This window comes from Sorex fumeus, unplaced genomic scaffold (genome assembly GCF_029834395.1).
Source record: "Sorex fumeus unplaced genomic scaffold, SorFum_2.1 ptg000122l, whole genome shotgun sequence".
In the NCBI taxonomy this organism is placed as follows: domain Eukaryota; kingdom Metazoa; phylum Chordata; class Mammalia; order Eulipotyphla; family Soricidae; genus Sorex; species Sorex fumeus.
In genome coordinates this window covers 33,206,796-33,229,219 of record NW_026606179.1, presented here as the reverse complement: position 1 = coordinate 33,229,219, position 22,424 = coordinate 33,206,796, and positions in this window count along the sequence as shown.

Sequence of the window (22,424 nt, the reverse complement as noted above, 5' to 3'; positions counted from 1 at the left end):
AATGCAGCAATTATTTCCTTTATGTGGTTAATATAACAAGTCTGATTTCTGTATAAGGACCAGCATTTGTAAACCCAAGTTTCTCATTGTTTTTCTCTTCTTCCAAAGGTTCCAGTCCTTTAAATTTGTCCATTATCTGAGGCTGATATATCATGTATCTAGAGAATACAGTTGTCATTCACTTCACTTAATTAGCTTATGGATTCTAAATTATCTGCTACCATAAAATGGGATTTTATACTGCAGATTACAAAGGTTTTTCAGAAATTTAATATGCCACTTTTAATTGGTGAAAAGTACCCTAAAGGATTCATAATATTTTTTACTGCACTTGCGTTCAGGCTCCAGAGAGAGAGATTGAAGATGTTTAGTAAGAAATGAGATTTGGGTCAGTGAGATGGGTGATGATTTATTTGGAATAAGACAAATCTGGAGGGAGCGAGTCATAAATAGAGCCATCAGAGGACGGACTGCCTGTGAGCAGGGAGACCGCTGAGTTGAAAGCTGAGTGTCTTCTGCCCCTCGTCGTCCCCGTTCGTCATTTTGATGGGCTAACGATGTCTTTATGGCAGAGAGGGCCCCTGTTTGCCGCCACGACTGAGAATAGTCTGTTTGCGGTTGTGTTTTTCCAACCATAAAATCCATCATCTTCTGTGTGCGTGGTGTTACCCCACCTTCCCTAAACACATTCTTGGCCTCGTTGATGGCCAGGCAGGGTTGTACAGCTGGGTGGCCATTTGTTCAGCGAAAGCAAATGACTCTTTTTGATCCCTAGACTATGGAAATGTCATACACAGTGCAGTTAGGGTCATAGTAAAGAGGTTGGTTATTAGGAGCAACTTCAAGGATTTCCACCCTCATCTGTCTTAATGTGCTGTGAACAATAGTTGACAGAACATGGTAAGGGGCATAAAAAAGACTAGAGTCTTAAAGAGAGAGCTGGAAAAAGCCAAAGGTCAGGGTCTGTGGGTAAGGCTGTAAGGTCTCTGGCCCCTGGGAACTTTCCCTCTCCCAGACCCCAGGACCTGATCATCCTGTAAAATCACCAAGGTTATGAGCCTTTACTCACAAGGTGGCTCGACTTATTGTTTTTATTTTTGGTTAGATCTTAGAATGTCTTTGTTAAAACCAAAGTGGAACTATGATGAACATTTGGCACTGTAGCACTGTCCTCCCATTGTTCATCAATTTGCTTGAGCGGGCCCAGTAACGTCTCCATTGTGAGACTTGTTGTTACTGTGTTTGGCATATCGAATACATCACGGGTAGCTTGCCAGGCTGTTTCCATGCGGGTGAGATGCTCTCGGTAGCTTGCCGGGCTCTCCGAGAGGGGTGGAGGAATTAAACTCAGGTTGGCCGGGCCGGCTGAGTGCAAGGCAAAAGCCCTACCACCGTGCTATCATGAACATTTGGCACATATGTACTAATTCATTCATTTGATGGTATTGGTTGAGTTTGGAGATGAGAATGTGATTCTAGTGAAGAATGGCTTGGTTAGAGAGATGGCCCAAAAGCTGAACACAAACTTTCCATGCAGGTTGCCCAGAATTACTTCCCAGCACTTCAAAGTCTCCTGAGCACTGCTAGGAGTGGCTGGGCAGCACCCCAAATAAAGAGTCAGGAGTGGCCCCCAAATAAAAAGTAAATCAATATATGGCCTCATTTTAGAAAAGAAACACAGGTAACTTTTAAAAAGAAGAAAAATCGAGAGTCTGGAGAGATAGTATAGTGGGTAGGCACTTGCATGGCACATGGCAGACCCAGTTGTATTCTCCAGCACCACATACAGTGTCTCTTGAGACCTGCCAGGAGTGATCCCTGAGTGCAGAGTCAAGAGTAAGCCCTGAACAACACTGTGTCTGGCCCCTAAGCAATAATAACGACAGCACAAAACATTAAAAATAAATATCAAAATAGACAACTCCTAATGCCAGCACATGAGAGTAGAGAAAAGCCTGTGTACATATGTGTGTGCATGCAAACAGACACGAATATTCTTGCTCTCGCAGGAAGTGAGAGAGGAAAGTCTGCCCAATGGGGTTCCCACACAACTACTTGAATTTCAGATTTCTCACCTAAAAAGGAGAGCAAAGGGCCTGGGACTAGCTCAGTGGCAAAGTATCTCCCTTTGTTAGGGCCTGAGTTTGACCCCTGGCACTGCCCCGTATGCATGACTTCAGTGCCACTAATGTTTAGGAGTCCCAGAACCTGAATGCACCGTCTCCAATGCCCTGCCACCGGCTTCTATGAGCACTGCACCTAGTGTGCGAGCACCACAACCAATCGTTCTCTCTCCAGCAAACAGCCAGAAATATGTAGACCACCACATGCACAGTGTGACCTCAGCATGCTTGTACGTGAACACCACCACCCAAACTCATCGCAGCCATCACTGAAGTGACAACCAAAGGAAGGAGAGTAAACAGAATGTGTGTTTAAAGTTGACAAATCCCAATGGCTCCCTTAGACAGTTTTTGTGAGAATTGAGGAACTAAGCTGGTAAAGGACTTACCTAGAGTGGCCACATGCTTTAGTGCTTGACAAATATTATCTGCAACCATTATTATTATTAAACTGAAGCTTTAAGACCCTCCCTCGGTGCTCTTAAGAACTCTTCCAGAGGTCCGGGGAATGGCTCAGTGGCAAGAATATCTGCATTGCAAGTATGAAACTGTGAGGTCAGACCCTGGGGTCAGCAGCTCTGCTGTTTGGAAGCCCCTGACCATAGAGTGAGGCTCTCCATGGAAGCACCAGGTCACACAGCCAACTGTGTGAGTCCCCATAACTAAAACATTTGACGTCTGGTGGGCACAGCTAACAACTGGGTAAGTAACACAACCAAGTGTTACCCCCCCTGGGCAGAGCTGTAGCAGCCATACCAACAACCAACTACAGGGTATGTGTTGTGGGGTGGGGTGGGAATTCTTCCATAGTACCCTTTATTGTTTGCTTGTTTGTTTATTTATTTATTTACTTATTTGTTTGGTGGGGGTTTATACCCAGTGATGCTCAGGGCTTACTGCTGGTTCTACGCTCAGGAAAAACACTCTTGGTAATCAAGGGAGTGGGGATTGAACTCAGGTCTGCTTTGTGCAAGGCAAGTGCCCTTTGCAAGACTGTAGCATTTGAAGACTGTAGCATTTGGCTCTCCAGGGAAGATGCTCATACCACCCACAACCAAAAACTTGCCAGCACAGTTACTCTGCTTCCAACTGAGTTATTTCTAGGAACTTATGAGACCAGACATTTCTGATATCTGCAAGGAGGAAGCAGCAACCACAGTGCTGTACTATCTCTCCAGTCCCTTCCATAACAATAGAATTCTTTAAATGAATTCTCTTCGCTGGTGGGAGAGATAGTAAACAATGAGGCACCTTGCATGCCGATGACTCTGGTTTAATGAATCCCCTCAACATTGCTGGGTCCCCCCAGAATTCCATTCCTTTAAATTCTGTAAGCCAATGGGCTTATTTCGAAGACTTCGGATAACCAAAATGATAAACAATTAAACCAATCATCATCCCATCAATGAAGGGATAACTATGATTTGATGTATAGATGATGTGGGATAACACAGCACTTGCTATTATAAAAACTGCTTCCCCCCTTAAAATATGGCATGCATATTATCTCACATGATTGAGTTGGTGTTTAGTAAGGGATGGGGTGGTAGAATGTTGAAGAAATTCTGTTGAACATAAAATCTACCGACCCAGTTTCCTGCAGACAGTTTAGTTTGCTCCCAGCTTTTGATTTCTGTGAAGAGTGTTGTGAAGAACAGTCCTAGCACCAAACCTGGTAGAATGAATTCCTGGGCTCAGAATTTCTTGGAGAGAGATGACAGATGTTTAAGACTCACAATGAATGCCCCTCACCCCCAGACCACCTCCGCTCCACCACCCCTGGATCCTGAATATGCTCTGCAGTTGCAGGAGCCTCCATCCTATTAAAACATGGGATCAGGGTCTCTGCACAGCTCACAGCGTGGGGACAACATCACATACTGCATCTGGGCCACCAACCCATGTGGTTGGTGGGAAAAGAATCACTGACACATGCCCATCCTCTTTTGTCTCTGCAGTCATATAGGATAGAAGAGGAACTACTTAACAGGAATAAATGATAAGGATCGACCACAAAGAAGCAAGCAGAACGTAATTTCTGAGAGTTGTCATTGTCCTTTCCTGATTTTAAGTCGATAATCATAAAGCTGACACCATCATCAGTTCCACACACCCTTAGTGATCATCTACTTTGTGCAGGTCTGGAAGATAGGGGTAAAGTCATACTGAATATTTGCACAGTGCTCACACTCACAAAGTGCTTGCATATACCATGGGGGGAAAAAAAAACCTGAGCCAGGACTCAAGAGACCAAGTTTCTAGAGGAGCCACTGTCATTTAATTAATGATGACCTCAGGCTGAATCTCTCTGCTCCTGTGTAAACACCAGCTAAGGAGGCTTTTCTGCCAGGTCAGGTTTAAGTGATGCTTGTGTGAATTTCTGGAAGTTTTACATAGGTCACCCCATTTCAACAAGCTGCTCCGTACAGACTGTGGTATTAGAACAGTTTTTAGTTAGATCTAAACCAAAACCAGCCATTGGAGATGGTTTGAGATGCTGCCAGTTAGGGCTGTATTTTGGGAAGCCCAAAGATGATATGATGAAAGGTCAGGTGGACATGTTGGACTCGGATTCCCAGTGTCTACTTTAAGGTTCCCAAGCCAGGTGGCTGCTTAACTGTGACTCTGGGCAATGTGATTAAAGCCCTTGGACACTTCTTGGGCAATTTTCCCATGTGCAATATGGAAGCAGGGGTCAAAGTGATGCTTTGTGTAAGAACATAACATACTGAGGGGCCAGAGAGATAGTGCTTGCCTTGCATGGGACTCACCAGGTTTGATCATTGGCATCTCATCTGGGCCCTGAACCCTACCAGGAGTGATCCCTGAGCCAAATGTAAGCCTTGCAAACAGCTGGGTGTGGACTCAAAACCAAAACATAATTTTTTTTAAATAAATAAAAGAGGATATATGCTGTGGACCACATTGAGTGCATTGCTAACAGGACTGTTATTTTACTGTCTTTCTTGGGATTGGTTCCTTCTTGGGACAGTTTTTTTTTCTAAATGACTGGTTTCTTGCACTTTTTTGTTTTACAGATGGAAAGTTTAGAGTCCAGAGAAACTGGCATTTATAGATGCTCAGAATTGTGGATTCATAGACACTCATCCATACACATGGGGTGTCATCCTCACCACTGTGATGTTACCTTACATTGTAGCTCCACTGCTAGACCCTGGGGCCTACTCAAACCCAGGACAAGAGCTTCCAAATCTGATTGCTCTTTCTGGGACTCCAAGACTCATTGTCCACATAGATCAGCAAAACTCTTTGAAATGAGAAGTTTCTGTGTCTCCAAATTTCAGTCAGAGACAAATCTTTGGGATCTAATAATGGACAACTGGAATTCTTGAAATTCTAAGTTATTCTTACGACACATTTGAACATCCTTTATTCTCTTTCCTTTCATCATGATTTTATTTATTCATTCTATTTTTTTTATTTTTTGCTTTATGGGTCACACCCGGCAATGCACATGGGTTACTCCTGGCTCTGCACTCAGGAATTACTCCTGGTGGTGCTCAGGGGACCATATGGGATGCTGGTGACTGAACTCGGGTCAGTCGCATGAAAGGCAAATGCCCTCTCCGCTGTATTATCTGGCCCCTCTGCTGTCCTCTAGACATCACTAAGGACATCACTAACGCTTCCAAAGTAGAGGCATCTGCACCCTCATGGGGAGATTTGCATTCTAAGAGAAGAATGAGAACCCTCTCCTGCCCCCAATTTAGGCCTGCTCGAGCAAATCGACGATCAACGGGAGGGCCTTTACCTTTACCACTCACCCTAGGAGTTGGAAATATATACATTTCCTGAGAAATATTTGAGGGGTCCTCCCGCCAGTCCCTGCCATCACCAACACATCCAACATGGGAGTTATGACAGAAAGTGAAGGAAACTGAGATTCCAGGTCGGTTTTTTCGTTAAGAGTCAGGTGGTTTCCTGAAGGGGAGGAAGTCTGAGAGAGGGGGTGTGTGGTCTAGAAAGGGCTGCAGGGAGGAGCAGAGGCCTCCCTAGGGAAGGAAGGGCCTGCAAAACAGAGGAGCAGGAGACAGGACTAAACCTCAGGGAAGGGTCCATGGGAGGGAGAAAGAGAAGCAGCTCAGGGTGAGTCATGGAGTGGATGTTCACATCCCAATGAAGGCGACAGAGTGCTTTGCATGTTGGTTTAATGATTGTTTATTAGGATTTTTTAAGTTAGTTGCCACACCGAGTTAGCACACGGGACAATTGCTGTCATTTGGAAGAGTGGAAATGGAACTGCCTTTTGCCTCTCACCCTTAGTGCTGATCATTGTTTTCTCTGATGCTTATATACACCTCTGCAATCAATTTATCTTTCATTCCTTTTTCAGATGGGTACACCTGGCCGTGCTCAGGACTTTTTCTTAGCTGTTTGCTCAGGGATCACTCCTAATAGGTTCGGAACCATATGTGATACCAGGGATGGAACCCGGATTGGTCCTGTGCAAGGCAAGCCCCTTACCATCTGCACTATTGCCCCATAAATAAAAAATGATATATGTTTGTCAGTCTTCCCAGCAGTGCTGGGGCTCTGGGTATATTCACTCATGAGAATACCTGACTGGCAGTGCAGGCCCAGAGGTGCTGAGAGATACTGAAGTCGCAAGTGACAGTGCTCAGGAGGCCACCAGGGACATACCTGGTTGTGCTGAATGGTCATGCTGGGGCTAGAAGTTAGGGACTCCTTATGCAAAGCCTGTGCTCCAGCCCTTTGAGATAACTGCCCTGCCCCAATTCTTTGACTGAGTAAAAAGGCAGAGCCACACCAAACATTCCCACAATGTTCTCTCTTTAATAATGTCATTACTTATGTTGTCTTACTACAGCCCCTTTTTGTTTCTATGGCATTTTGGGGCATACTAGTGTTGTCTTCCACCATTACATGGAAATCTAGCCACATTGCTTCTGGGATGTTTGCTTTGTGGTTTGGTTTCTGCTGGTATTAAAACTCTGCAACTGAGGGGCCTGTGAGATTGTAAAGTGGTTAAGGCATCTGCCTTGCATGCGGCCATCCTGGTTTGGTCCTCCCAATTCCTGCCAGGAGTGATCCCTGAGCACAGAGCCAAGAGTAAGCCCTGAGTGCAGACAAGTTGGCCTTCAAAACTATATGCCCCCACAAAAATAAAAACAAACAAACAAAAAACTCTACAATTGCTTTCCTTATTCTTCAAGAGAATTTATTATTTCCCTTTGCAGGTATGTCTGTGGGGGTGAATTCCTAGAAGTCGAATGGTGGAATCATCTGGTAAGTGCCTTTCAAAGTTTGAGTTATTGATGAATGACCCTCACTATGACTGTACCAGCTACCCAATTTTTAAAAAAATTTTTATTAGTGAAACACCATGAGGTACAGTTGTAGATTTACAAATTTTTGTGCTTGGGTTTCGATTATACAATGATCAAATACCCATCTCTACCAGTGCCCATTTTCCACCACCACGGATCCCAGTATTCCTCCCACACCCATCATCCCGTCCCACCCTGCCTCTGCGGCAGGGAATTCCCTTTTGTTCTCTCTCTCCTTTTGGGTGTTGTGGTCTGCAAAAGAGTCATTGAGTGGCAATCATGTTCAGTCCATAGTCTACTTTCAACATGCATCTCCCCTCCTGGGAGGATCCTCCAAACACCCCTTATTTGGTGCTCCCTTCTCTAGCTGCAGCTACCCAGTTTTATTCCTGGTGTGTGAGAGTGTTTTTCTCTGCCCATGTGAAGTACGCTGGGTAAAGTGCTCTGGTGCAGGTCAGCTACAGATGAATCATTGTCCCCACCATCTCTGACTGCAGGACCTTGGGAAAGTTATATAAGCAAACCCTCTGTGTCTATATGCTCATGGGGGAGCAGAGAGGAAGGAGGGGCTCTCTCCCCCGTGGGTCAAACTGTTAAGTGAGATGTGACTCCTTGGGAGTGCTTAAAGTTGTCTGGAGCACTGTAAGAGGGAGCAAGCTTCTGGAGCAATTTCTAGAACTGTCTGGAACTTCAGGAAGCTGTCTGAAGCTACCTCTGTGCCCTTCACCTCTTGACGCGTGCTGGGGCATGAACCATGCCCCATCTTTTGGGGGCTTTGGGGCTCCCTAGGTCCCTCTGGAGGTCCTATCTCCTTTCACGTGCTCTCTCCTTCAGTAGCACAGCGGTAGGACGTTTGCCTTGCACGCAGCCAACATGGTCGACCCGGGTTCGATTCCCCTGCCCCTATTGGAGAGCCCGGCAAGCTACTGAGAGTATCTCGCCCCCACGACAAAGCCTGGCAAGCTCCCCGTGATGTATTGGATATGCGAAACACAATAACAAGAAGTCTCACAATAGATATCGCTCGCCCAGTTAATTCCTCATTTTTCCCTTCTGCCTCTCAAGCCTGCCTTCCTGTGCTCCCATGAACCCTCCCCAAGCCGGGAATGGCTCCATGATGAGTGGCTGATACTCAAGTGCTGGCCCGGGGTGTGCTGCTCGGGGTTCCAAATAAGCACAGGCTCCCGTGCTTCTCAGTCCATTTCTAGGACAGTTCATGTTCTCACTTCCATTTCTTTCATTCCGGGGGAGATCGGGTTCCTTCCCACCAGCTGCTGACCAGTGACTGATCGCTGGCCTCTGCTGTCTGCCCCAGCTTGTACTTTGCTCGTGGGTCTGTTGGCTTGTTTGTCTTTTCCTTATTGATTTGCAAGAACTCTTTGCAAATGATGAAAGTGAGACCTTTGTCTTGCATGGGATGCCATGCCCCACATTTCTGTCCAGTTTCTTTTTTTTTTGCTTTTTGGGTCACACTCGGTGATGCACGAAGTTACTCCTGGCCCCTGCACTCAGGACTTACTCCTGGTGGTTCTTGGGGGACCATATGGGATGCTGGGAATCGAACCTGGGTCAGCCGTATGCAAGGCAAACACCCTACCCACTGTGCTATTGCTCTAGCTCTCTGTCCAGTTTCTGATTCTGGCTGGCACACTGCTTTTCTCCTGCCTCCCACCTCTAGTCCTTCCCTGCTTTTATTTGCCTTATAAAAGTTGGAAATGGAAATGACATCAAAGAGATCAGATTCAAATTCATGGTTTATTTTCATTTATTTGCAGCTTTGTTTTTTTTCTTCTTTCCATAAAGGAGGCTAATACTAGGGCTGGTTGGGTCAGGAATGAAGGGGTCTTGTCTTTTGATTCATTTGATGTGTGTGTAGCTGCATATGTGTACAGTTATAAGGTCTAATAAAGTGAAAAATTTTATTGATACTGATATATATGCACATATATAAAACATACATATTACATACATCTCCAGAGTAAAGTATGAGAATTGATTTCTGATCTCCCAACTCTGAAAATGATTCCTGTGCAACTCCAGACATTCTCTGTCTGGCGTGCATCTCTTTCTTTTTTTAAAAAAAATTTTTAATTAAAAAAATTTTTTAATGTTTTGTTTTATTTGTTTGTTTGTTTTTGCTTTTTGGATCATACCTGGAGATGCTCAGAGGTTACTCCTGGCTCTGCACTCAGGAATCACTCCTGGCAGTGCTCAGGGGACCATATGGGATGCTGAGAATCGAACCTGGGTCAACTGCATGCAAGGCAAACGCCCTACCCGCTGTGCTATCACTCCAGCCCCGCATCTCTTTCTTGTTTTACAAACCAAAATTTGGAGCATCCACTTGCTTCACTGAGGCCCAGACTGGCCTTGATAAATCCCTTCCTAAATTTACTGCCCATGGTATAGAGGCCTTGATTCCTCTGTGTGCAGCTTCTTGGCATTAGGAATTGAGAATTATCAGCGCCCACAACAAACTCCCTCTACTCCTTTCCCTTGAATCTGAAATTGAAGGTATGCACACATGTTGTGTACACTACCTCGTGTCCCTGGATGACCAGTGCTGTGTCATCAGCTGTGTTCATGAAGGGCTCTATGCTCCGAACAGGGCGGGGCTTTGCCCCATTCAATGCACCGACACTGACTCCCCCCGCCTTTTCTTGCCCTTTTGGGCCACTGTGTCACTGTCACTGTCCTCTCGTTGTTCATCGATTTGCTCGAGCGAGCCCAGTAACGTCTCCATTGTGAGACTTGTTGTTACTGTGTTTGGCATATCAAATACATCATGGGTAGCTTGCCAGACTTTGCTGTGCAGGCGAGATACTCTCTGTAGTTTGCCAGGCTCTCCTAGAAGGGTGGAGGAATTGAACCTGGGTCAGTCGGGTTGGCTGCGTGCAAGGCAAACATCCTACCGCTGTACTATCTACTATTGCTCCAGCCCCCAATGGAAAAGAGGGTGTTCTTTAACCATCTCATGCCCTCGAGAGCCTCAAGCACGTTGGTAGTAGATTTGGGGACTCCAAACTTTAGTTCTTTAATAAAAAATGTCCCCTTGGCTCTTTGGCTACTGTCCTCATGAAGGGAAGAAGGGGAGACTCATGTGTCTTTATTGTGGTCCCCACACGGACCACACCCTGAGGTCATACTCTTTGGCAGTAGTGTCCACACAGATGCTGGCCACAGGCTTATATTCCTGGCTGTGTGCTTACATATCTTTTTAGTTGCATTGCTCACAGGGGCGTGAGTCCTTTAGCTGTAGGGAGGGCTCACATAAACTCCTGGCTGCAGTGTGGCTAGATAAAGAGATACAGTAGAGGTGCAACTTCTCCTGTATCTTGTACCTGGGATCACAGAGAGCAGAGCTGCCGGGGTCATCTTTTCGCACTGGCTGGCAGTAGTAGGGATCAAACTCAAGGTCTCATGCTTGCAAAGCAAGTACTTGGGCCACCAATTAGATGGGTCATCTAAGGTCCCCAGCCTTACTCCTCTGATCTGGGTACCACAAAGGCATTGCTCTCTGTTTTGAGAACGTTCAGCTTGTTCTCCCATCAGCTCACATCTGCTTTCACTGCCCTATTCACCTTACCTGGATTTCTGCTCAGATGTTCCTCCGGAGTGGTGACCCGCCACCTTATCTGGAAAATCACCTGTGTTACACACACACACACACACACACACACACACACACACACACACACAAACACACACACACACACACACTTTTCTATGAGATCATGTTTGCAAAGTGCAGAGGTGTGCTTACCAATTGCCCTCTCTTTGCTAGAATGTTCCTTTCCAGAGGGCAGTCATTTAGTCCTGGATCCCTAACTGTTAACAAACTGGATGCCCCAAGGAATGGGCCACTTGATTCTTTCTGTGAAAGGTACACCGAATCTTATCCGGAGAGTCACATGAGCTCAACATCCCAAGCAGATACAGTCAAGCCCTGTGCTACCTGGACAACATTTTGGAGCCTGCTCCTAAAAGTCGAGCTGGAGGAAGAGCCCAGAGAGGAAAGCAAAGAGAGCCCTGAGGAGGGGAAACAGTTTTAAGGGGCCCTATTTTAAGGAGGAGGGAAGGTCTCTGCTGTGCCAAGGACCCAGAGGAACAAGTCTAAAATACCACAAGACAGTCCAGTGCAGCGCCAGGGATAACCCGCCCGCTGGGGGCAGCCGGGGAAACTCACCAGCCGGCTCCCTCTCTCCCACGTGTTTCCCGTGTGTATCTGTTGGCCTCTGTCTCCTTCCTGCCTTGTCTGTCTGTCTCCTGCTGTCTTGATGGCTTTTTTGTTTGTTTGCTTATTTTGATGTTTTATATGTTTGTTTTGGGGCCACTCCCAGACCGGTGCTTCGGGGACCACCTAGCTCCAGGGATCAACCCCCCTCTCAGGCATGCAAAGCATGAGCTGCCAAGTCCTTTGTGCCTTCTCCCCCACCCTCTCTTGATGCTTTAAAACGTCCAGATCTCTCTTCCTCCAGGACCCTTTTAAGGCGACTGCAAAGAGATGGTTTGCACACAGGCTCATCAGCAGTCATTTGAGTGGATTCCATAAAAACTTTCTGAAACCAAATCAAATGAAAAGTCACCCATAAACTAGGAAGAACAAAAGGGCTCTTTGGACTTGAAAAGGTTAGAGAGGACTGCAGGGGCTGTACACAACGTTCGATCGTGTTTGAAGCTGGGGTTTTAATTTAGTTTTCCTATTTACCCCGTAGAAGTTTCTCCCTGCTCAGCGGCTAATGCATTTCCAACTGAAATTTTGTAAATTATATTGGGAAACATTCTCGGCAAGAATAGATCGTGCATGCTCTCCTAATAGCTCCCTGCTGATGCTTCTGGCGACGCAGGCTCCTTTGGAGCACGGCACGCTGCCGCGTCTTTAAGAAATCTCTCTGCAGCTTCGCCATACGGGGAGGAGGCAGCTGTGAGCACATCTAACCTCTCTGGGCCTTGAAAGCAGGCCTGTGCCCCTCCTCACCAGGGCATCCCCTAACCTGCTCTGTTGGTGATAAGAACACTTTCCAGCAAGCGTGTGAAGGGGATGGAAACTTCTTGACATAGCCCTAACCATGTACTTGCCCTGCTCTGAAATCACTTACCAAAAAAAAAAAAAAATTTTTTTTTTTTTTAAATTTGAGCCAGGCCATTAAGGATCTCCAAAATTTTTGGCCCCAAAGGTTGCCAAGATATGGCTCAGTGGCTAAAACCCCTGCCTCGCCGGATGAGTTCAATCCCCAACGCCACTGTTGTGTTTCTAGTGGAAGTTCTGTAGTTCTGTTCTCTGTGAAATTATTTCCAGCCAAGTGCATGCTGCCACAGCAACTCAAGTGCAACTCAGGGAGCACTGCAGCCCTAAGAATGGGCGAGTGTCACGACCGGGAGCATGGGGAGTACACATGTGGACACTGCAACCAAGAAGTGTGATTCCCACCCCACCCAGCAAGTGCTCTGGCTAATTGTGAGCCCTGCAACTAAAGAGAGAGACATTCAACAAGCATCTCAACCACACACATCAAGCCGGCCCCTACCCCAACCTGGCCATAGGTATCACAGCTGCAGAGAGGGACACACAGACAGGGAGAACTATCTCACCCCTGGCTGAACCTCCTAAGTGGACATGCAGCCTCTCACGACTTCTCCTGGCTCTCTGCTTACTCTTCACTGGAGTCCAACTCTGTCCTTGCCTAAAGACAACCTGCTCCCAGATTCTGCTCTGTCCCCAACTCACACACTCACAAGTGTCCCTCCTAGGATGAAAACCAGCCCCCCCCCCTCCTAAAGTCTGTCTGCCATCAGCCCGCATTCTCTGGCCCAGCTCCCTTCAACATCCCACCCCACACATCCCCCAGTAGGCTGCTCTCCTACCCACTGGTCTGCTCAGTTCTCAATTTGCCTGTGGCTCCCTCCAGACCTACAGTAGTCCTCTGAAGCATCACCTCCGGGGACCATCCTTGTCTACCTGACTTAGATATTGGTGGTTTTTTTCCCCCCGCTTCAGATGGCAGAAAGAGCCACTGGATGTTTCTTTCTCCCTTAGTCACCCAGCCTTCTGTCCTAGCTAAGCGAAGGCCATCCCGCCGGAGACTTCATTTCCCAGTTTCTCTCAGAGCAGTGAACAGGTGATGTGGCTATTCACCACATGAAATGAGAGTGAAAGTCAGGCCACAACCTCAGGCCACATCCTTCTAGAACCTGCCTGCGTTGGTCTGGCCTGTTCTGCACCATGCAGTGAGCTGGCAGGACAAGGGTGGGAACTGGGGCCACATCTGGACGACAAGTGCAGCTAAGTCTCATCACATGCCACAGATGGCCTCTAACTCAGAAGGTCGGGGAAGAAAAAAAAATCCCCAGACTTTTCTGCCATGTCTTTCCTGTTAATGTCACTGAGCCAATGCACAAACTAAAATGCACCAAGAAATGTCACCTCCAAGAGGGTAGAGACCAGGTTTGTGTCCCCAGCTACTATTGTCCAAGCACAGCATATATATTCCATGGTAGGCATGATAGAATGAAGTTGGAAACAGTGGAGAGTTTCTTTAGGCTCAGGAGTGGCAGAAAGAAGTGCAACTTAAAGGCAGGAGAGTCACTGATAGATGCACATATATGCATATGTGTAGCAATAGCACAGCGGGTAGGGCGTTCGCCTTACAAGCGGCCAACATGGCCAACCCGAGTTCGATTCCTCCACCCCTCTCGGAGAGCCCGGCAAGCTACCGAGAGTATTCGATATGCCAGACACAGTAACAACAAAGTCTCCAATGGAGACGTTACTGGGCCCGCTCGAGCAAATCGACGATCAACGGGAGGGCCTTTACCTTTACCGTAGATAAGCGGAACTCTGAGACCTTGGACTCCAGGCTCGGCGGACCAAGGGACAGAGATCCTCTGCTTGCTTTCACCAACCACAGCCGCCACCACACTGCAGAATGCTTTCCGGACCCGCGTGGCAGCTCCGGCCGAGACTCACGCACGACTGAAGACCCACAGAACAAGATAAGCAGAACTCTCTGAGACCTTGGACTCCAGGCTCGGTGGACCAAGGGACAGAGATCCTCTGCTTGCTTCCACCAACCACAGGTGACAAAGGGATTCTAATCAGGAGCCCCACCCTACACTGCCCTGTCTGCTTCCACCAACCACCCAGGGATCGGATTGCGCACAGAAGACCCACCCTACCCCTACTGGGACCAGATAAATACCCCACTGGCAGACACTACTAACACTACCTCCACTACTCAGCCGCCACCACACTCCAGGACGCTTTCCGGACCAGCGCGACACATCATAAAACACTAAATACCCATTTTCTGGAATTCTCGTACCATATTTGATAGGGTTCAAATATGGTAACACCTACAAGGGCGTTTAGAGGTCGCCCCAAAAGCCTCTACCGCTCTCGGCAAGACTGGCAAGCTACCGAGAATATTCCGCCCGCTCAGAAGAGCCTGGCAAGCTATCCGCTGTGTATTCGATATGCCAAAATCAGTAACTACAACTGGTCTCATTCACCTGACCCTGAAGGCTTCACTGACATGGCAGCACTGAGAAGGATGAGACAGGAGAGGCCGATAAAATCTCAAGGCCAAACTAGGCTGCCACAACGAAGGAAGACAAAAATGATCATCTGTACTTTCAATGCACGTACACTAGCATCAGATGCATCCATCGAGGACCTGATGGTAGAAGCGTGAATGATCAAGTACAACATCATTGGTCTGACCGAGACAAGAAGGCACGAATATCACCATGCCGTTTTCAACACTGGAGAAGAATTGTTCCTCGGAACATGCGATAAAAGGGATGTCAGAGGCTTCGGTGTCCTTGTCAACACAAACTTGGCCATGAGCATTGATTCATTAGAATGCCTAACAACCTGAATCGGATGTTTACATTTGAATAGATGTGGCTTACTGCCAGCAGTTTCTATCTTCGTTGTCTATGCACCAACATCTCATTATGATGAAAGAGAAATCAAGAAGTTCTACACGGAGCTGGAGAAGTTCTATAAAGAAGACCACACCTTCTACAAGATCATTGTGGATGCGTTTAATGCCAAGATATGACCGAGAAGATCAGCTGAAGAACTTCACATCAGGACCCATGGCCTAGAATGGAACGAACAGGGTGAGAGGCTGTCTGAGTTCATCATGTTGACCAAGACCATCCATGGTAACTCACAGTTCCAGAAGGCAAAATCTAAACGTTGGACATGGGAGTCTCCCGGTGGACAATTCCACAACGAAATAGACCACATCATATTCAATCGACGGTTTTGCCTGACCGATGTCGCTGTTGTCCCAAAATTTCGAATGGGATCGGACCACCGTCTCCTTCATGCAAAATTCTACTTCACAGAGTGGGGAGAAAGGGCTGCAAAGTTCAAAAAGAGAACTCCCAGAATGACCACCAACTGGGAACTCTTTGGCACTATTGCGGCAACATGGGAAGATGCCATTGTTGACAACATTGACGAGGAATATGATCGACTGGTTCAGCACCTCCATGAATGTGCGAGGAACGCCAAGAGATAGCCACAAAAAAAAAAAATGCCTGTCTTCGAAAACTCTTGAGCTAATTCGCCAGTGTGGTTTGGCGCATGCCTCAGGCAACCGCAAGCTAATGTCCGAGCTCGCAAAGCAGTGCAGAGATGCGATCAAGGAAGACCTCAAAGAGAGAAGAGCAGAAGTGCTGGTAGATGCGGCAAAAGCCGGGAAAAGTATTCGTAACACCCGTCTGTCCTTCGCCAACTACAAGACCAAGATGACTGCCCTCCGACGTCCTGATGGATCCATCACATCCTCCAGAATGGCAACGGAGAAGATTATTCATGACTTCTACTCAAATCTCTTCGATAGCCATGTCCACTTGCTGACATACCAAATTCCACAGGATGGATATGTCGTTCCCAAATCTCCCTTCCGAAATCCGACACGCCATTTCGTCGGTAAAGAAACAAACAGCACCCGGCCCAGACAAGGTCAGACCTGAACACCTGAAGAACCTGTCATCAGTACTCATCAATACACTGGCTCGGCTCTTCACACGCTACCTGTCTGAATGCAAGGTTCCGTCCCAGTGGAAAACCAGCAGGACCGTACTACTGTTCAAGAAGGGAGACATCCATGACATTGGCAACTATCGCCCAATCTGCCTTTTGTCTGTCATCTACAAGTTGTTCACTCGAGTCATCCTAAATAGGATTGGCAGAACACTAGATGAAGGACAACCATGCGAGCAAGCCGGGTTCCACAAAGGATTCAGCACCATCGACCATATCCACACGATAACCAACCTCATTGAGGTTTCTCGGGAGTTCAAGATGCCGCTCTGTTTAACGTTCATTGATTTAAAGAAGGCCTTTGATTCTGTTGAGACGGAAGTGGTCATTGAAGCCCTAGCCAATCAGGGCATTCAAGCCCAATACATCAAGATCCTCTGTGAGCTGTATTGCGGATTCACTACCAGGATCTCACCATTCTACAAGGAGGTGATCATTGATATCAAGAGAGGGGTTCGGCAGGGTGATACCATTTCACCGAAACTCTTCAGTGCCACCCTCTGAACATCATGCGAAGACTGGAATGGGAAGGAATGGGAGTGAAGATAGATGGTTGGCAACTACACCACCTCCGCTTTGCTGATGACATTGTTTTAATAACACCAAACATCAGCCAAGCAGCACAAATGCTGGCCGACTTTGACCGTGAGTGTGGAAAGGTAGGACTACAGCTGAATCTTACGAAGACAATGTTTATGAGAAACAGCCTTGCTCCTGACACCCCATTCGCTCTCAACGGAACGACCATCTCCGAATGCAACAGCTATGTGTACCTAGGTCGAGAAGTCAACATGACAAATGACCTGGCACCCGAGCTGCGCAGGAGAAAGAGAGCAGCTTGGAAAGCCTTCAAGAACGTCGAAGAAATAGTTAAGAGGACGAAGAACCTCTGGCTCTGGACACATCTCTTTGATTCCACTGTTCTTCCTGCATTAACATATGCCTCAGAGACCTGGGCCCTACACAAACAGGATGAGAACAATATTCGGGTCTCCCAAAGAGGAATGGAAAGAGCTATGCTTGGAATATCACGTTTCACTCAAATGAGAGAAAGAATCCGGAGTTCGGACATCTGTCGAAGATCAAGAATCAGGGATGCTGTCTCGTTTGTCAAGGTGTCAAAAATCAGATGGGCTGGTCACGTAAGGTAAAGGTAAAGGTAAAGGCGCTCCCGTTGATCGTCGATTTGCTCAAGCGGGCCCAGTAACGTCTCCATTGGAGACTTTGTTGTTACTGTGTTTGGCATATCGAATACTCTCGGTAGCTTGCCGGGCTCTCCGAGAGGGGCGGAGGAATCGAACTCGGGTTGGCCATGTTGGCCGCTTATAAGGCAAATGCCCTACCGCTGTACTATCATTCCAGCCCCATTTTTAATATTATGTTAGTTATTATTTATCAGTGGACCAGGGAAACAATAAAGGGGTTGAGGCACTTGCCTTGCATGCTGCTAACCCTGGTTTGAATTCTGATTCCACAATGGTCCCCCGAGCCAGCAGAATCTCCTGAGCACAAAATCAGGAATTGCCCTTGAGCACTTCTGGGTGTGTCCCAAAAACTAAAAAAAACAAAACAAAACAAAACAAAACACATTTTTGAGAGAGTTGTGTACTTAAAAATCTTTCAGTGAATCTCATACAGGGTGAAGGCTCTACCCCTGTATGTGTCTGATTCCTGATGTGTCTGATTCCTGTTGGATTACAGGATCTCATGGTGCCCCTGCACTGCCAGTGCAGCCTTGGAGGGCCCTGAGCACCCCTGAGCTTGTTCTAGAAATTTCCCAGCACCACAGGGTTCAAGGAGAACTACACCTGTAGGCCTGCACACTGAACCATTGGACTGGTCAGCCAAGAACCATCCGGAATCACTCCTGGGGACTCCGAGCACCTCTGAGGAGGTGCCTTCCAAACTGTTTAAAATTAGGGCCTGGAACGATAGTACAGTGTATAGGGCACTTGCTTTGTACATGGCCAAGCCGGGTTCAATCTGTGGTATCCCATATGGTCCCCCAAGCCCTGTCAAGAGTAAATCCTGAGCAGTGGTGGGAGTGGCACACCCCACCCTCCTAAAAAAAAGCAACAAAAACATTTTTAATTAAAAAATTTAAAACAGTAATGATGAAATTAAAAAAAATCTTTTAGTGGATTTTAGCATCCACGTGAGAGAGCCTCGCGAGGGTACCACTGTGTGCTGCAGTGCTAGACAGAAATACAGAATTGGCAGCACCTATGAGTCTGCCTTTTCTAGGCACCCCCCTGGAGGAGCTGTGTCCTGACTTCTAGAATCATCTCCGAGTTCGATTTTGGGGTGATGAGGGTGGGCATCACTGTCAATGTTTCAGAAGCTCTTCCAGAGTAAGTAGCCACATGGGATGCCCCACCAAAGCACTAAAACTACTCTAGCACCGAGTCTGGGGGCTCCTTCTATGAGCCTCTGCCCTCCCCCATGTCTTCCTCTAGCAACTTCAGTTCTGCTCTGGGAATCCGAAGGTAGTATTTGGGTTGGGTTCCCAGCCTTTGCATTTTCCTGGCCTCCTCCACCCAGATCCCCCATCTTCCAGTATGTAGGCGTTATACCCCCCAACTGCCCCCAGCGCTGTGTAATCCCATCAAAGGCCAAGACCCAGAGACTATAAAACTCAGCTCCTGGAAGTGTGCGGCCGCAAATGCAGCTGCACGACATCTTATTATCTAGTTCTTACTCTGGAGAGCCTGGCAGGCTACCAAAAGTATCCTGCCCACACGGTAGAGTCTGGCAAACTCCCCATGGCATATTCAATATGCCAAAAACCAGTACCAATGATGGGTCTCATTCTCCTGACCCTGAAAGAGCCTCGAATGTGGCACTTTCTAAAATCTCATGGCTAGGACGAAGGAGACTTTACTGGGGCCTGCTCGAGGAAATCGATGAACAACAGGATGACAGTGATACAGTGATTCAGCATTTGCCTATCTCTTTCTGAGTTATTTCACTTAGCACCACGCCATGTGGTTCCATCATGTTGTCACCAAAGGCTGAGTTTCATCTTTTCTCAGAGCTGAGTAATTGGAAGAGATTAGTTCTGAAGCTTCTGCCATGGCCTCACACCAATGGCCGACCTCTGTGCCTGGCTTCTTTCACCAGAAAGCGTCAGAGTGTACCTGTGTGCTTATTGCTGGCCTTTCATTCCTTGAACTGTGTCATACTCCACTGAGTGGCCAAACCTCCAGCTCTTCATTGATCTGCCTCCAAGGGGCATCTGGGCACTTTCCAGTTTCCCACCCTTATGATCGGCACTCCTGTGTATACCAATGTTCCAGTGCTTGGATTTGGGAGGGGCACATGGATACGTTCTTGTGGGGTGCATCCCCCAAAATAATGTGCTAAGTGCTTTGCAGGCCACCTCTCACTATGTTCCCCTGAGAACCCTAAGAGCTGGTACAATCATCAGCCTAATTTTACTGATGGGCGAGCCAAGGCCTGAGGTGATGTTCTCAAGGTGCCCTGAGTAGAAAGTGGCAGAGCAGCTCATCCGTGACTCCAGCGGTCTGACTTCAGAGCTGTGCCCATGGAACGATTGTACAAGACCATTCTCTGCCCCCGTAGCTTCCTCTAGGAATGTGCGGGCCAAGGAGAGCCACTGAGAGACGTGAAGTGGCTGGTGGGGCAGTGGCCATAGCTCAGCTGCTGGACCTAGTCGGCCTGGGTTGAAACCCAGCTCATCCGTGCTCTGAGACAAGCTACTTCACCTCCTCACTTCTAGCTCTCCTCTGTTCAGCTGGGGGAGTGGTGAGGATGGCCTGGGTTGTTTGAAGTACTCTGAGCAGACCCTGCTAGCAGGGGCAACTGACATTATAGACTTGTGGGCTTCACTAAGGCTGTGGGCAAGTAACACTGTCAAAATGAGGTGAACCCTGAGTATTAACACCAGGTAGTTACAGTGGAAGGGGAGCTCAGTGGGCGTTGCTTTACAGAGCAAGAACAGAAAGCTGAGGCTGGAGTAGGGGAGTGTCTCCCTCTGGGATGCAGAGTCAGGTAACCTAAGGGTGGGGTTCTGTGGCTGCTCTGAAATCTTACAGAACAGCATAGCGGTACTGCTAATGGAGGCAAAACCTGTCACCTGCTCCCTTTGGCCTTATCACAAAGCTTTTAAATCAACCTTCATCCTCATTTCCCGTACCAGTGGCTGAGCTTAATCTTTTCTTGAAGCCTCTGTCCAAAGCAGCATTCCAGCTAGGGTGCTCATGTGCCCTGATTCCTTTGGCAGGTCTCACATATTAGCCCTGGAAGTTGTGCTTCTGTCCTGGACCAACCAGGAAAGTTGGACCCAGCTCTCAACGCTGCTGCCTCACTGCTGTTCTCTGATTCTCCTTGAGACTAAGTGTTCCGTGAGCCTTGGTGGTTCATGGAGCTGCCTCTTGGGCCCTGGCAGAACTGCATTTTTATCAGAGTAAGAATTCAGGGAAACCAAAACTTGGGTTAAAGCACTTATTCTGGAATCCCCATCCAAGATGTGAGCAACCTTTTCAGAGAACAGTGGGCAGATAATGCCAACAATAGCAAGAAAGAAGAAATAGCAGACGGCCAGCTGCATGCTGGAGTTCACATGTGCTGAAGTTGGCAGGAATTCATCCCTGTCATCTCACTGACACAGCAATTACATGAGAAGGGTCATCTGTCTTGGCACCTGCACAAGGACACACACACACATACACATGAGCAGATGCACACACACACACATGCACGCATGCACACATATACCAGTGTAGAAGCACATAATGCAGACCCACACATTCATAGACACATACATGCATGCACACATGTAGATGCACATATGTGCATGTACACACTTGTAGAAACACACATGCAAAGTGCATACGTATGCATCTATAGTGTATGGATGCACACATGCATACATACATGTGCATAAATGCACACAGGCATGCAGGCATACACACATAAACATACATAGATAAATTATATATATACATGCACATACTTCTGTACATATATGGATGCACATATAAGTATTCTTGCCTATAGCTGCATATGCACACATATATTTGATGCATGTACACATGCAATAGATGCACACATATGCCCGCAGGCATGCACACACATGTGTAGATGCCATGCATACACAAGCATGCATGCATACCCCACATATCTCATTCCCCTCTTGCTTGCTCCAACGATCCTAGCCCCTGAGCTCCATGGATCAATGCTCACTGAGTGTCAGTGCTGTGAGGGAAGGCATCGCTCTTCTCTGTGCTGGTTGAGTCAGGCTTCACTGCAGGCACCCTGGACATGGAGACAGATGGAGTTGACTTTGAACCTCAGTCCCACTGATGTGGAAGAAGCACAAACACAAGTGCCACAGGTGCGGTGGGTGATAGAAACCCTTGAAAAAAGGGCGACTCAGCTCCAGGAACTAGGGATCCCCACTCTATCAGGGGTAGCCACTACTTCCTTTGAACATTTGCCCTCAAATAGCCAATCTGAATCTGGATTTTTTTTAGGGAGAAGGAGGTCACGTTTTCTGATTTTCAAACACTGGCAGCTAATAAAAAAGCCATGTCAAACCAGACCCAAAGTACAGCGAGTGCCTAATAAAACAGAACTGAGAGCTGGGCTGGGCTGGCTTCCCAGTTCCCTGGGCTTGTCACTTACGATGGGCAACTTCTAGAATCCCGTGTGATCTATGCTACAATGCTGCATCTCTGTGTGACACAGTTTCCTTGGTGACAAAGTGGGGGCACTCCCTGACTTGCTTTCTCTTCCAGTGTGGTGAGGCACTGCTGTGAGTCCCCCCAAGGTCCCCATAGTCTCTGCCATGCACGTGACACCGCTTTGCAGAAGGGGCGCTAACACAGGGCACTCTATCATACCCAATGCTCCGCAAGGTGGTAACACTTCTCCCACAAAATCAACTTTGTTCCAGGGATCTCCCAACCATGC